Genomic DNA, 17412 nt, shown 5'->3' with positions numbered 1-17412 from the left:
CGGGACAAAGCTCTTGACCTTGTGTGACAGCTGGAAAGTATGTCTTGAAGCCTCTAGAGCCAACCAGGGCACACATGGGGAGGTTAGAGAGAGAGCCTGCAGAAGGCTAGATCCTTCCCCCATTAACTGATGTGGGAACAGCTTACTGTTGTTAAGTCTCATTTGTTGGTGGAGGAAAGAATTCTTTTTAATCTCTAATATGGCTCTCATTGGTCTACCATCTAGAGCAGTGGTTCTCAAACTTTAGCAAGCATCAGGATCACCTGGAGTGGTTGCTCAAACGTGGATCACTAGGCCTCGCTCCCAAAGTTTCTGATTCAATGGATCTGAGGTAGGCCCCAAGAATTTGCACTTGTAACAAGTTTTCAGGTGATACTAGTTGTGCTGCTGGTTTGGAGGCCGCTTTGAACATCACTGATCCTGTTTGCATGTAGTAGACATTTTATATGTAAATACTCTAAAATGTAAATCATCATGTATGCATGCCCATCTCTATAATTTCTTTCTCTTTCCCTTGAATAAATAGGTAAATAACAAAATGCAGAGAAGGCAAGAGACTAACTTTTGATAATGGGAGACAGGATGCTATACAGATGCTCAGGAAGCTGAATGCATCCGAAGAACTTCTGAGTGATGGGAAAGAATCCTCTGGATAACACTCCACTAAGAAGGTACTATTTCTGCCTAAAGCTCTGGAGGTCAGGGGAACATCTTCCATCCTAACAGTGGCAGCATGTTCTGGCAGGGTTTGCAGGCACTCTTCAGAGTGCATGTTATCAGAATTATTTGATATAAGTTAACTTGTGTTTGCTTTGTCCTCTGTCCCCCTTTTCGCCTCTAAACCACCAAAGGTAGATTCCCTCCAAAGGGAAGGTTAGGGATTTAGGGAAGGCATCTTTGGAAAAAGAAGCCTTAACCAAATGTCTAAGAAAAAACTAAGATTAGTTTTTTTGGTCCAAGAGCTTAAAGAAGAGGAGACAAGACCGAGGGCCTCTGCTTGCAAATGTGCCAGTCTGCTTTGTGCAAATGCAAGGAGGGATCTTTCTAACATAGGTTAGGTTTAAAATGTAATTTGGACAATTTTTTAATAGTTGGCAGGAAAGTATCATGAGGAAAAGTTCTTTTCCCAATTTGTGTCTATTTAGGCTAGCAGGCCCCTGACAGAATCTCAGGTTGGGGGAGGTAGGTGAGGCAAAAAAAGAGAAGGAGTAGAATCTGGTGGGTAGTCCCGGTGCCTGGGCCCACTTCCGGGAGTGCTCTCGTACTTGTTTGCTGCCCAGAAGCTGCCAAGTGAGTGGTCTGAGAGAAGGACTGATGAGAGGGATTCTTCCGTCATGCTCCAGAGCAGAGTGGGACCAGAGAATCAACACAAATCCACTGCCTTGGGATAGCTTACCAGAAGAGGGTGTCCATAGTGACTAAGAATTATATGGCTTGTGTCTCCCAAGATCTCTCCTTCTGACTGTCCTATCGTTGAGTCATACTGTCACCCTGCTCATGTCTGATGACTTATTTACCAATTTTCTAGTTATTGAATATGTGAGACCTTATGCTTCCCATATTCAGAGTCATCAAATGAGTGAGAGTGACATCCTGCGTGAATCTTTAGTCTTCTCATAGCCACCGTTCAGCTATTCCATGAGGATGCTTCCCTGCAACACCCATTAGCACTTGAGCCACAAGAGAACCCTGGACATTTAGTAGAGTAAGGAGTTGGGAAGGACATACCATATCTCTACCACTGGGCAGGGCCAGGACACATTAGTATGATCCAAGAAAGGTACAGAGAGAGGAGGGGATATCTCTGTTACATTTAGATAGCCACCTTGCCAGCATCCTGGCTTTTCATTCGTCTGTGAAGGAGCAAAAACGACAGGAATATTGGGTTCCGTTGAAGCACGGGTAATGTGCCTACCTGTGTATGATTGCAGACATCAAGACAGAACACTGCGTGAGAGCTCACATCTGTTGACCAGACTTACTACATGCCAGACGAATGCTAAGCCTTTTACAAGTATCATCTCATTCAACTTCCCAGCAACCCTATAATGTCTATATTTTAATTTTCTCATCTTAAATATGGGGGAACTGAAGTTTAGCTGATGTAACCTACCTAGAGTCACACAGTTGGGAAGTGGTGGACCAAGCCGCAGGTCTGCCTGACTGTAGAGCACAGCATTAACGGTGACTCTGCAGCACAGTTATGCAATCATTATATTCCGGTTTACATTCAGAGTGTGACCAGTATGACACTGGTATTCATGAGACAGCAACACAAAAAAGAGTGGGCGGTGAGAGTAGGTCAAAGGAGGTGACAAGTCCAGAAGATGAAAAGAGAGAGTGGCATGGTGTGGAACCAAATCTGAGATAATACTGTGGCCTCTCAGGGCTAAAGTTTTCATCAGTATCCTAGTAATACCAGTCCCAAAAGATGCTTCATAAAAAAGGGTTCCATTGTCAAATACACTTACTGGATGCTGCAGAGGATAGCTGCTTCTTAAAGACGCACAGTGTAAATTAGCTTATTTACCAGAACCTGCTTAATGTTGGTTTTACCCAACATTCTTCAGGCATATTTGGCAGCAGATCTCTTTCATGTGTAACAACAAATTCCCCAGAAGGCTCTACTGCCCCAGTAAGTGATGCTAGTTGTCGACTTCAGAAACACACTGGAGAGAAGTCCACAAGCCGCAGTGCCTCACGGCCTCCCTGGAGCAGCCCACAGGTCCGCAGCCCTCCCTGGAGGAGCGGGCCCCTGAGCCGGGGAGCGCCACTGCTGTGGGCATTTTGTGGACCCAGCACAATCCAGACGAGTGGCATAATATCTGACTTTGCCTGCTACTAAAACATTGGGGAGTACCCCCAGAAAAGCTGGTTCACAAAGACATTAAAACCGGCTCTTATAGGGCCCACGCGCAAACTCACCGTTTTCAGAAAGCAACCTAAAATCACCAGAAAGAAAGGTGCAAGTGCTTTGGTGAAAAAAGACTCACCTAATAGGCCCTGAGTGCATCTCTGTGAGAGGTGAGACCTCTCCAGGGACTGGGACATTGGCGGCGGCCATTGTTGTGGCCTGGTGTGGGCGTGCTGACACAGACCCCATTGGAGTTCTCCCTGGGGCCTGCTAGCCCAGGTCTGCCCCACCCACTAGAGCACCGATTAATCCAGCTCAGCTAGGGCAGGCAGCCCACCCTGGAGACTGGCCCCACCCAACAACAAGCCCTCAGGCAACTTGTGGGCCTGCATAGATTGGTGACTGGATTCTCTGCAGCCTGGCAACTGAGCCGACTTTAGCCGCGCAGGGCATGCACAAGGAGCCAGTGGAGAGTGTGGGGCATTGGTGGAGTGTGTGGGGCTCCCGCCGTGGAGAGACTGGGTCCGCTTCAGGAGGTCGGGGCGTGCACACAGGGCAGTATTGTGTTGACTGTGTCTGTGGACCTGTGGGCGGCAGAGCTTGTCAGCTGCAGAAGACTTGTGCTTCTCAAAGACCCACATAGGGGGTTTGCCCCACCTTCCAAAGCCTGCAACAATTGGGTGCTCCCGGGCCTGAGGCCAGCCCCACCCAGCTGCAATCCTCAGAGAGCTGACAAGAGACCTAAAGGCTGGAGGCTTACAGCAATTGTAAGGCCCTGAGCCTAACAACCTGCCTCGCTGGGGGCCTACTCACTTAAAAGAAATACTGCAACACAAATGTGGTATTAGAACTTGCAGCCAACTGTGCTGGGGCTCCCCACACCTGATAAAGAGACTGAAGGGCCCACAACAACTACAAGCAGCTGAGCATTACAACAGCTGACCAGGAGCATAACTCGGCCTCCCTGGGCACCTACAGGGAGAGCAAACAGGCCACAACAAAAGGACACACGTAGCCCACATAAGGGTCACCCCTGGAACATTGAGAACTGAGGGAAGCACACGGCAGGCCTCCTAAGCCATCACTTGTATAAGGTCACCTATCCAAGAGCAGGAGACATAGCTGACCTACCTAATACGTAGACACAAGCACAGGGAAAGAGGCAGAATGAGGAGGCAAAGGAATACATTCCAAGTAAGGGAACAGGACAAAACCCCAGAAAAGGAACTAAGTGAAACAGAAATGAACAACCTACCCAACAGGGAGTTCAAACTAAGAATGTTAAGGATGCTCACTGATGTGGGGAGAAGAATAGATGAACTCAGTGAGAATGTCAACAAAGAAATGGAAGATATAAAAAAGAAAATCAGAAATGAAGAATACGATACTGGAAATGAAAAATTCGCTAGAGGGACCCAAAGCAGGGTAGAGAATACAGAAGAATGGAGCTGTGAGCTGGATGAAAGACTAGAAGAAATTACCCAAGCTGGACAGGTAAAAGAGAAAAGAATTAAAAAGAGTGAGGACAGTCTAAGGGACCTCTGGGACACTATCAAGCGCACTAACATCTGTGTTATAGGTGTTCCGGAAGGAGAAGAGCGAGACAAAGGGAAAGAGAATCTATTTCAAGAAATAATAGATGAAAACTTCCCTAACCTAAGGAAGGAAACAGACATCCAGGTACAGGAAGCACAGAGAGCCCCAAACAGGATAAACCCAAAGAGGCCCACACCAAGACACATCATAATCAAAATGTCCAGAATTAAAGATAAAGAGAGAATCCTAAAAGCCGGAAGAGAAAGTCAAGTTACATACAAAGGAAACCCCATAAAGCTATCAGCTGACTTCTCAGCAGAAACCTTACAGGCTAGAAGAGAGTGGCACAATATATTTAAAGTGCTAAAAGGAAAAAACTTACAGCCAAGGATACTCTACACAGCAAGGTTATCATTCAAAATGGAAGGAGAGATCAAAAATTTCCCAGACAAGCAAAAATTAAAGGAGTTTGTCACCAAGAAACCAGTGCTACAAGAAATGTTAAAGGGACTGATTTAAGGGAAAAAGAGAAGACCACAAATAGGAAAAATTATCTATTTCCATGATAAGAATGTAATGGATACAAATGCACAAAAAAGAGGTTAGATATAATATCAAAAACATAAAAAGAGGGAGGAGGGGAGTTAAACAGTAGAGCTTTCAGACAGAGGTCAAACTAAAGAGACTATCAATTCTGTATAGAAGAAGGAAGGAACAGAGAAGGACTACTAAAACACTGAGAAAAAAAAAGTTAAAAAATGGCAGTAAGTACATACTTATCAATAGCTACTTTAAACGTCAATGGACTAAATGCTCCAATTAAAAGGCATAGGGTGGCTGATTGGATAAAAAAACAAGACCCATATATATGCTGCATACAAGAGACACACTTCAGACCTAAAGACACTCACAAACTGAAAGTGAAGGGATGGAAAAATATACTCCATGCAAATGGCAATGAAAAGAAAGCTGGGGTAGCAGTACTCATATCAGACAAAATAGACTTTAAAACAAAAACTGTAAAAAGAGACAAAGAAGGTCATTACATAATGATCAAGGGAACAATCCAACAAGAGGATATAACACTTGTAAATATGTACGCACCCAATGTAGGTGCACCTAAATATATAAAGCAATTATTAATAGACGTAAAAACAGAAATAGACAGTAACACAATAATAGTAGGGGACTTTAACACTCCACTTACACCAACAGATAGATCATCCAAACAGAAGATCAACAAGGAAACACTGGCCTTAAATGAGACACTAGAACAGATGGACCTAGTAGATATATACAGAACATTCCATCCAAAAACTGAAGAATACACGTTCTTTTTGAATGCACATGGGACATGCTCCAGGATTGATCACATATTAGGCCACAAAACAAGTCTCCATAAATTTAAGAAGATTGAAATAATACCAAGCATCTTTTCTGACCACAACGGTATGAAACTGGAAATCAACTATAGGAAGAAAATCAGAAATGCCACAAACACATGGAGATTAAACAAAATGCTACTGAACAACAACTGGGTCAATGAAGAAATCAAAGAAGAAATTAAAGAAGAAATCAAAGAAGAAATCAAAAAACACCTGGAGACAAATGAAAATGAAAGTACGACATGCCAGAATTTATGGGATACAGCAAAAGCGGTTCTAAGAGGGAAGTTTATAGCAATACAGGCCTATCTCAACAAACAAGAAAAATCTCAAATAAACAATCTAACAATGCACCTAAAGGAACTGAAAAAAGAAGAACAAACAAAGCCCAAAATCAGTAGAAGAAGGGAAATCATAAAAATCAGAGCAGAAATAAATGAAATAGAGACCAAAAAAACAATAGAAATAATTAATAAAACCAAGAGCTGGTTCTTTGAAAAGATCAACAAAATTGACAAACCTTTAGCTAGACTCACCAAGAAAAAAAGAGAGAAGGCACAAATAAGTAAAATCAGAAATGAAAGAGGAGAGGTTACAACAGACACCTCAGAAATACAAAAGATTATAAGAGAATACTATGAAAAGCTATATGCCAAGGAATTCGACAATCTGGAAGAAATGGATAAAATCGTAGAATCATACAACCTTCCAAAACTGGATCAAGAAGAAGTAGAGAATTTGAATAGACCAATCACCAGTAAGGAGATCGAAACAGTCATCACAAACCTCCCCAAAAATAAAAGTCCAGGACCAGACGGCTTCCCTGGTGAATTCTACCAAACATTCAAAGAAGACTTAATACCTATCCTTCTCAAACGCTTCCAAAAAATTGAGGAGAGGGGGAAGCTCCCTAACTCATTCTATGAAGCCAACATTACCCTGATATCAAAACCAGACAAGGACAACACAAAAAAAGAAAATTATAGGTCAATATCACTGATGAACATCGATGCAAAAATCCTCAACAAAATACCAGCAAATCGCATACAACAATACATTAAAAAGATTATACACCGTGATCAAGTGGGATTTATTCCAGGTATGCAGGGATGGTTCAACATTCGCAAATCAATCAATGTGATACACAACATCAATAAAATGAAGAATAAAAATCACATGATCATCTCAATAGATGCAGAGAAAGCATTTGACAAGATACAGCATCCATTTATGATAAAAACTCTGAATAAAATGGGGATAGAAGGAAAGTACCTCAACATAATAAAGGCCATAGATGAGAAACCCACAGCTAATATCATCCTCAATGGTGAAAAACTGAAAGCTATCCCTCTAAGAACAGGAACCAGACAAGGATGCCCACTGTCACCACTCCTATGTAACATAGTACTGGAAGTTCTAGCCAGAGCAATCAGGCAAGAGAAAGAAATAAAAGGGATCCAAATTGGAAAGGAAGAAGTGAAACTGTCATTATTTGCAGATGACATGATTTTATATATAGAAAACCCTAAAGAATCCACCAGAAAACTTTTAGTAGTAATAAACGAATATGGTAAAGTTGCAGGGAACAAAATCAACATACAAAAATCAGTTGCATTTCTATAGACTAACAACGAAGTAGCAGAAAGAGAAATTAAGAATACCATCCCATTTACAATTGCAACAAAAAGAATAAAATACCTAGGAATAAACTTAACCAACTGGTGAAAGAACTGTACACGGAAAACTATAAAACATTGCCGAAAGAAATTGAAGACACAAAGAAATGGAAAGATATTCCGTGCTCTTGGATTGGAAGAATTAACATAGTTAAGATGTCCATACTTCCTAAAGCCATCTTTAGATTCAGTGCAATCCCTATCAAAGTTCCAACAACATTTTTCACAGAAATAGAGCAAAGAATCCTAAAATTTATTTGGAACAACAAAAGACCCTGAATAAGTAAAGGAATCCTGAGAAAAAAGAACAAAGCTGGAGGTATCACACTCCCTGATTTCAAAATATACTACAAAGCTATAGTAACCAAAACAGCATGGTACTGGCACAAAAACAGACACACAAATCAATGGAATAGAATCGAAAGCCAGAAATAAACCCACACATCTATGGACAGCTAATCTTTGACAAAGGAGTCAAGAATATACAATGGAGAAAAGAAAGTCTCTTCAACAAATGGTGTTGGGAAAACTGGACAGCCACATGCAAAAAAGTGAAAGTAGACCCTTACCTTACACCATACACAAAAATTAACTCCAAATGGATTAAAGACTTGAATGTAAGACCTGAAACTATGAAACTTCTAGAAGAAAACATAGGCAGTACGCTCTTCGACATCGGTCTTAGCAACATCTTTTCAAGCACCATGTCTGACCGGGCAAGAGAAACAATAGAAAAAATAAACAAATATGACTACATCAAACTAAAAAGCTTCTGCACGGCCAAGGAATCCATCAACAAAAAGATAAGACAACCTAACAATTGGGAGAACATATTTGCAAACCATACATCTGATAAGGGCTTAATCTCCAAAATATATAAAGAACTGATGCATCTCAACAACAAAAAAACTAACAACCCAATTAAAAAATGGGCAAAAGACCTGAACAGACATTTCGCCAAAGAAGATATACAGATGGCCAACAGACATATGAAAAGATGTTCAAAATCACTAACTATCAGGGAAATGCAAATCAAAACTACAATGAGATATCACCTCACTCCCGTCAGAATGGCTATAATTAACAAGACAGGAAACAACATGTGTTGGAGAGGATGTGGTGAGAAGGAACTCTCATACACTGTTGGTTGGAGTGCAAACTGGTGCAGCCACTATGGAAAACAGTATGGAGATTCCTCAAAAAATCAAGGATAGAACTACCATATGATCCAGCTATTCCACTGCTGGGTATTTATCCAAAGAACTTGAAAACATCAATGCATAAAGATACATGCACCCCTGTGTTCATTGCAGCGTTATTCACAATAGCCAAGACTTGGAAGCAACCTAAGTGCCCATCAAGGGACGAATGGATACAGAAGATGTGGTATATATACACAATGGAATACTACTCAGCCATAAGAAATGATGAAATCCAGCCATTTGTGACTACATGGATGGACATTGAGGGTGTTATGCGGAGTGAAATAAGTCAGAGGGAGAAGGTCAAATACCGTATGATTTCCTTCATTAAGTAGTAGATAACAACAACAATAAACAAACACATAGAGACAGAGATTGGATTGGTGGTTACCAGAGGGGAAGTGTGGAGGGAGGAGGGCTAAAGGGATAATTCGGCACATGTGTGTGGTGATGGGTTGTAATTAGTATTTGGGTGGTGAACATGATGTAATCTATGCAGAAATAGAAGTATAATGATGTACACCTGAAATTTTTACAATGTTATAAACCAATGTTACTGCAATAAACAAAAAATTAAAAAAAAAAAGAAACACACTGAGGTTATATCAGGATATTATCGTTTACGAGTGTATTGCCTTTAAAATTTTTATTTTTAAATTTATGACTTGTGAGCTATAAATGGTTCATTCCAAAATAAGTTAACTACTTATTTTATTGTCTCTATAGTGCTCAATTAATAATTAAATAATATCGTCAGGTATTAATAATTAGAAACACATGTTCAGCGACTCCAATGACATTTGTAATCATTATTCTGCTACCATAATTGGGCAGAATAAGGTGAGGTGGCAATGGTATGACTTTGTGGCCACATAGACCTGAAACTGAAACAAAGCTAGGAGAGGTTGGTGTGACCCGATGATAGGTACTCAGGTGCTCACCAGCTATCTAACTAAAGGTTTAAATCAAAATCAAAGAGAGATGCTACAACTCCCTGCGATATAGAATCATATCAGGAAAAAGATACAGATATGAGTTTAATAAATAGGAAGGTACCCAAAACCCAGAACATAGGACACCCTTGCAATGGTCTCTCCAGCACTTTCCTTTAGGGACCTGCTTCTCATCCCACCCACGTCGTTCCTGAACACACTCTTGTTTTACTACAGTGACCCTATAACCCTGGGGTCAAACTGGGGAGATACAATACTTCAATGCGAGTTTTTTTCCCCTGGGAAAGATTCGCCCTGAGCTAACATCTGTTGCCAATCTTCCTCTCTCTCCCTTTTTTTTTTCCCCTCCCCAAGGCCCCAGTACATAGTTGTATATTCTAGTTTTACGTCTTTCTAGTTCTTCTATGTGAGCCGCAACCACAGCATGGCTACTGCCAGACGAGTGGTGTGGTTCTGTGCCTGAGAACCACACCCGGGCTGCCAAAGCGGAGCGTGCTGGCGTTTAACCACTAGGCTGTCAGGGCTGGCTCTCAATGGGATTTTTAAAAACTTTTTATTATGAAATAATTGTAAACTTAAAAAGTTGCAAGAATAATACAAAAAACTCCCATATACCCTTTAAACCCATCATGCAGGTTCAGCAATTGTTACCATTTTGCTACGTCTGCTGCTTTGTGTGCATGTGCACGTATTATTTTTTCCTGAACTATTTGTGAGTAAGTTGCAGACACTATGCACCTTTATCCTTAAATACTTCAGTGTGTATTTTCTAAGAACAAGGACATTCTTAATTATAGTATGGTGGATTGTGAAATGGTCAAATATTCCTCGTATACCTGTATGCATGTCCTTGTCCTTTTGTAACATGACTTGGATGCTCCTCCCATCAAGAGGGGGAGTCTATTTCTTCCCTCCTTAGATCTAGGCGTAGCCACGTGACTTGCCGTGGACACAAGATATTAAACATTGATGTAAACAGAGACTCAAATAGTGCTTGTGCTTTGGGGCTTGCCCTCTCCTGATGCTGGGAGGCTTCCTGCCGCGAAGCGAACATGCCTGGGTGAGGTTGTTGGAGGATGAGAGACCTGCAGCTATCGTCTTGGTTGACAGCAAGCCAAGAAGCATTAATGTGAGTAAGGCTATCCAGGCCATCCAGCCCCAGTGTAACCAGCTCGGACTGCAAGAATTACCCAGCCAACTCAAAGAACCATGAGAAGAGAGAGATAAATATTTATGGCATTAAGCAGTTAAGTTTTAGGGTGGTTTGTTGCACGGCCACAGAGTAAAATTATCAAAACCAGGAAATTTAATAGTAATACAATATTATTATCTAGTCCATATTCAAATTTTTCTAATTGTCCTAAAAATATTTTTTATAGCATTTTTTCCCCTAATCTGTGGATTAGGGAGACTAGTGCATGATCCAGGATCATGCACTGCAATAAGCTGTCATGTCTCTCTCTCTCTCTTTTTTAGCTCTCACAACATTTTATTATTATTTTTTGACATGTAAAAGGCTGTACATACTTAATATATACAACTTGATGAATTTGGAGGTAAGTATACACTCTTGAAGCCATCACCACAGTCTATGCCATAAACCTGTCCATCAACTCTAAAAGTTTCCTTCTACCCTCTTATTTATTGTTATTATTATTATTATTTTTGTGATAAGAACACTTAATATAAGACCTACCCTCTTAGGAAATTTTTAAGTATACAATACAGTATTGCTAACTATAGGCACTGTGCTGTACAGTAGATCTCTAGGACTTACTCATCTTGTATAACCAAAAGTTTGTACCCTTTGACTAATACTTCCATTTTCCCTTTCCCTCAGCTCCTGGCAACCACTATACTTCCTTCTTCCATGAGTTTGACTATTTTAGATTCATCATATAAGTCGTATCATATAATATTTGTCCTTCTAGGTCTGGCTTATTTCACTTAAGCATAATGTCCTCCAGGTTCATCCACGCTGTTGCAAATGACAGGATTTTCTTCTTTTTTATGGGTGAATAAATTCCATTGTATGTATATGCCACATTTTCTTTATCCATTCATCCATTGATGGACATTTAGGTTGCTTGCATTTCTTGGCTGTTGTAAATAAAGCTGCAATGAACTTGCAAGTGCAGATATCTCTTTGTGATCCTGATTTCAATTCCTTTGGATATATACCCAGATGTGGGATTGCTGGATCATATGGTAGTTCTATTTTTAGTTTTTTGAGGAACATCTGTACTGTTTTCCATGGTGGCTGTACCAATTTATATTCCCAACAGCAGTGTAGAAGCGTTCCCTTTTCTCCATATCCTTGCCAACATTTGTTGTCTTTTTTTTTTTTTTTTGATAATAGCTATCCTAAAATGTGTGGGATGATTTCTTATTGTGGTTTTCATGTACATTTCTTTGATGATTAGTGATGTTGAGCACCTTTTCATATACTTGTTGGCTATTTGTATGACTTCTTTGGAGAAATATCTATTCAGTTCCTTTGGCCATTTTTAAATTGGATTATCATACTTCCTGATTTCAAAATATATTACAAAGCTACAATAATCCAAACAGTATGGTTCTGTCATAAAAACAGATATATAGACCAACGGAGCTGAATAACAGAGCCCCCAAATTAACCCACACATATAAGATTAACTGATCTTTCACAAGGGTGCCAAGAATATACTGTGGGGAAAGGGTAATCTCTTAAATAAGCGGTATTGAGAAAACTGGATATCCATATGCAGAAAAATGAAATGGAATCTGTATCTTACACCATCTACAAAAAATCAACTCAAAATGGATTAAAGACTTAAACGTAGGACCTGAAACTGTAAATGTTCTAGAAAAGCTTCTGGATGTTTGTCTTGGTGATGATTTCCTGGATATGACACCAACATCACAGGCAACAAAAGCAAAATAGACAAGTGGGATTATGTCAAACTGAAAAGCTCCTGCACAGCAACGGAAATAATCAACAAAATGAAAAGGCAACCTACGAAGTGGTAGAAAATATTTGCAAACCATACGTCTGATGAAAGGTTAATATCCAAAATATATAAGGAACTTACACAATTCAGTGTCATGTCTATTTACTTTCCTTTAATCTGGAGCTCTTCCTTAGCAAATTTTTTTTTCATGGCTAACATTTTTGAAGAGTACAGAGCAGTAGTTTTGGAGAATGTCTTTGAGGTTGAGTTTGTGTCATGTTTCCTTATGATTAGATATAAGTAATGCATTTTTTTTGCAAGAATACTACGTAAATTATTTTGTGTCCTTCTTAGTGCTTCACATTAGAAGGCACAGGATGTTTGTTAGTCTCATTATTGGTTATGTTAACTTTGACATTTCATTAAGGTGGTATCCACCAGATTTCTCCACTGTAACATTACCATTTTTCCCTTTGATATTATTAGGTATCACCACTCCAGGGAGGGTATTGGAAGGACCTAAAGCAGTACATTAAGAAAGAACAAGCTAGGACTAGTACTCTTAATTCATCTGATATTACCAATACTGATCCAGAGACCTGGCCTGTGGCACATACTATCAATAACTCGGCACAGGTACTCTTTTTCTGTCAAAAAACTACAGAGGCAGACCTGTCAAACTGCTGACTGGAAGGGTCCTGAAAATAGAGCCATGGTGGCTATGCTCAGATTACAGGTGGGTTCATGTCGCTCACCCCAGGTTATGGACATTTGAGTACCTGGGCACCCACGTGTTGGGGACAGAAAAATCACTCCAAACAGAACCAACACAATTGTACCAGGAACATGGGATGGATATCACTGGAGCTGTGTAGTCATTCTGTCACATTAAAGGAGAGCCACTGTTTTGGCGCTGACTGGTTGTGCTACCCAGGTATTTATTGGGTAGACTAAAATGGCACCCAGTGCTTCTGTGGCACAAATCTTTGCCCATGGCTTCCACCTGGGAGGTTGGGCTGATGCACCCTGGGTTTTCCTGTGGCACAGGAGAGAATCCTCCCTATAGTAACAAAAATTGTCAACCTCCCTCTCCTCAAGGCCGGGTGGGCACGTTCTGTTTTCCATGGTAGGATCATTTGGCCGCCATCTTTGTTCCCTCCATTGGCCTGGAGGACATCATAGTCCACATAGAAACCCTTACTAAATTCACCTAACAAGCCTTAAATGATAGCTGGCAAAGCCTGTCCTTACTGAACACTGAAACGTCTCTAATGAGAAAAACCGTCCCCCAAAATAGGATGGCCTTGGACGTTATTACTCTCTCGCAAGGAAGCCTGCGCCATTAACCACACAGAATGTTGTGTGTTCATACCTGATGAGTCTGCTAATGTATCATCTTTCTCAAATCACATGAGGACACAAATGAATGCCCTGAGTGATCCAACCTCCGGCCTAGGAGACTTAATTAATCAGTGGTTCAGATCATGGGGCTCTTGGTGTAAAAAATTGTTACTTATGTTGGGAATCATTATCTGAATCTGTGTTTTCTCTTGCATGTGTCTATATTGTTGCTATGGGATCTGCCTCCAATGAAGCCAGATAGCTGCCTAATGAGCTACCTCCATGCTATTGAAAGCCTTTGCTGATTGCTCAGGGCACGTTGTGGAAGAGGGGGACTATAAGATTGTAATAGCTGGTCGTGGAGAGTGGAGTGTTGGAGGAGGTCATGAGAGGACACGACCACTGGTTGACCCAAGAGCTGGACCCGGGCAATCAAAGGCTCCTCAGCCCTTCCCTGTCCTTGGAATGTACGTTCTGCCCACCGTTCCCACGTGGGAGCCATTTTCAAAGAGGCAGCCTTGAGAGAGCAGTGTTGTCGAGACCTTCTGGACCGTATGTGTGACTGAAGGCAGTTAGTCCTCTATACAAACTTTTAAAATTCTGGCTGATAGGTGTGAAGATCTATTTCTCTTGGAACCGCCCAAGACGAGCCTCATATGTAAATTCCCTTGCTTGTTAAACCTGCAACCTACCAATCTGGAGTGGTCTGCCTCTTTCTTTGGTCTCTCCTTGCCCTCTGTGTATGAGGGCCAGTTTCAGATTTCACCTGGGAATCTCCTGAGGGTGCGAAGCAACAGAGTATTGTCTGTCATAATGTCCTGGGTCTGGCCCAAATTGCTGGTCCTTGACGCTCTCACCCCGCTTAGTCTAGATCTGGCTGGCCTGAGAAGGTGTGACCTCAGGCTGAGTGGCTGTGTGGTTGAGGCAGACCCTAAAGGAGCTGACAGTTGGAGGCTGTCTGCTGAATGTGCTTGGGCAGCAAGTCTTGGCGGTTCACCTCTGTGTCTACCACACGAAGATACTCAAAAAGCGAGGGGTATGTATTTCTATGAGTAAATGTCTGCTGTTCTCAGTTAGTTAAAACTAACTGTATGCATTAATTTGGTGGTATGTTTTTTCCTAAAAATATGTTATTAAATTTATGATGCATGCAGAGCCAATGTCATCATAGAATGGAAAAAATATGACAATTGAGATGGAATCATTAACTGAAAAGTGGTCATTAACTTGTTTGAAAATTTCCTGTCCTATTCCATTTATTTCATAGAATTAAAGGAACTTTGAAAACTTTACTTTCAGAAGAATTACTTCTCATTCAAAGGAAATGATAGTAGCAAAACCAAAATGGCCAGTTTTATATTTTGACACCAAGCTTCCTGTGGATTTCTTTAAAAGAACAAGTTGAGTAAACCTTACAGAGAGGTGGAAAGCACGCAAGAAGAACAAGAGAAATCATGGAAAATAAAAAGTTTTTTCCAGTGGTAAGGAAGCTGGGGCAGTGCAGTACATCATCGCGACAGGTGAGCGGTGACAACAATAGAAGATATTCTGGGAATGGAGAGCCCACAATCCAAGTGACGGGCCTTAGTCCACGTCTTTATTTCTAGGTCTTAAACATGATATGTGTCTGAGTATCACTAAAGGTGTTTTTTTATTGGAAGTTTCTACAACTAAGGACAGATATGATTGGAATTTGGAAGGCAGCATTTATCGTTGCTAAATTGGATTGCTTATGTTTATAGTTCTTTCAAAAGTACCAAACACGGAAGCTTTCCACTTGCCACAATTCTACAATAGTATATGTTAGCTCAAAAAATACAAGAATCAGCTACTTTTGAGACTTGATTTTATAAATACAGTTTGGCAAATATACATCGTGCTAGGAAACTGATACCAAGAAGTCTAATCAACTTAGGTCATTCAGTGGCATTTATCTAGAAACGTATACTAAATACAGGCATTTAGAAGGTGAAATAAATATCTACAATAAAAATGTTCCAAACCACAGTCTAGCAAAACTATGACCAACAAGAACAAAATAATGAAATTTCTATAAATATTATCATACGTAAATATACATTATAAATTCTACACATGTGAAATAAAGACTAAATGGTAAAATGTTTTCTGCAAAACTGGGTTAATAGAATACCACAATAAGGTGTGGGCTTAGACAATAAATAAATATTTTCTCTTTTAAAAAATGAATATTTTATACTGCATAGCTATTGAAACTTCAGATAGCTGTTGAACTGGGCCCAAAATGTGTAAAGTGGTAAACTATCCTTAGAGTCTATATATTTGTATTAACCAGCAATCATTAGTTCTAGGTCTATGAAAGGAAAATAAACAATTACAAGTGAGTACTTGGAACTGTGTTCTAACCTCATTCCATATGGTATTTTGTCAAAGGAGCTTTAAGATGTATGTCCCGTCACTGCAGTGGGGGTGGAGGTGGGGCCCACTGCTTTCTTTTGTGAAGGAAAAAGCAAAGATGATTTGACAGATAAGTGTGGGGTCTATAACTGCCAAAATATAAATGAAAAGAGTTAAATAGTTTTTTGAAGATCATTTTTAACATACATTTCAGAAAATGAGCAATTTAAATGATGTCAAGCACCATTAATTGAAATGTTCGTGCCTTTGCGTTGATAAATTTCCCTCACTGACTTGATCCTGAAGCTTTTTTGATTAAATAGTCTATGCTTTATGTTGAAAAATTCTTAGGTGGAGTATTTATTTTGACTTAGTTTAGCAGGAGGGTGCTGTAAGTAGATCACGGTACTGTATCAAGAAATTCAGGCTCAGATATTGAATCATCAGATAATATACTGCTATAATAAATAATAATATTTATAATAACAATAATAGCAACAGCATTGATAATATCAAGCCCAAATTTAAAATGTCAAAAGGAATAATGACAATAAATATACTGGTTTACAACTGTGAAAACTGATTTTTAAAAAAACTTGCCCAGTAGACCAGACATTTTATTCTCTAAAACTAATAATATAAAAATGCCTATGCTTATAACTGTTCTAAATAGAAACATCTCAATAACAGAGGGGAACAAAATTCGTGTAGCCTATGGGTGAGACATATGATTTGATGAGAGATGGAAATTGAGGAATATCAAAACAGAGGTAGTTTTCTTGCTGAGTAGAGTAGTTTCAGAATGGCTAATGGGAAATCTGGCTCACCTGGAGAATCTATCACATTTCAACATTGGTTAAAAACTGTCTACTTCCTACTACTTGTTATACCTCAGGATATTTCTAACCCTAACAGAAGATATTACAATGTATTGTTAAATTGACTAGAGAACAGATTTATCTGAACTGTGAAAACAAATATAAGTTATAAATCCAGGGCAAGGAATCTCAAAATGTTTCTTTAAAATAAACACAAGAAATATCTTTGAGACTACTTAGCATGAGAAATTGACTACAGAGGTAATTTGTACCAACTGAAGATATAAAGAAGCCACAATTTGGAAGGTTCCCAAATGTCACTGAAACAATGTGGCCTTGAG

This window comes from Diceros bicornis, chromosome 25 (genome assembly GCF_020826845.1).
Source record: "Diceros bicornis minor isolate mBicDic1 chromosome 25, mDicBic1.mat.cur, whole genome shotgun sequence".
NCBI lineage: Eukaryota > Metazoa > Chordata > Mammalia > Perissodactyla > Rhinocerotidae > Diceros > Diceros bicornis.
The sequence above is the reverse complement of the archived record's forward strand: the minus strand, read 5'-3'. Positions refer to the sequence as shown.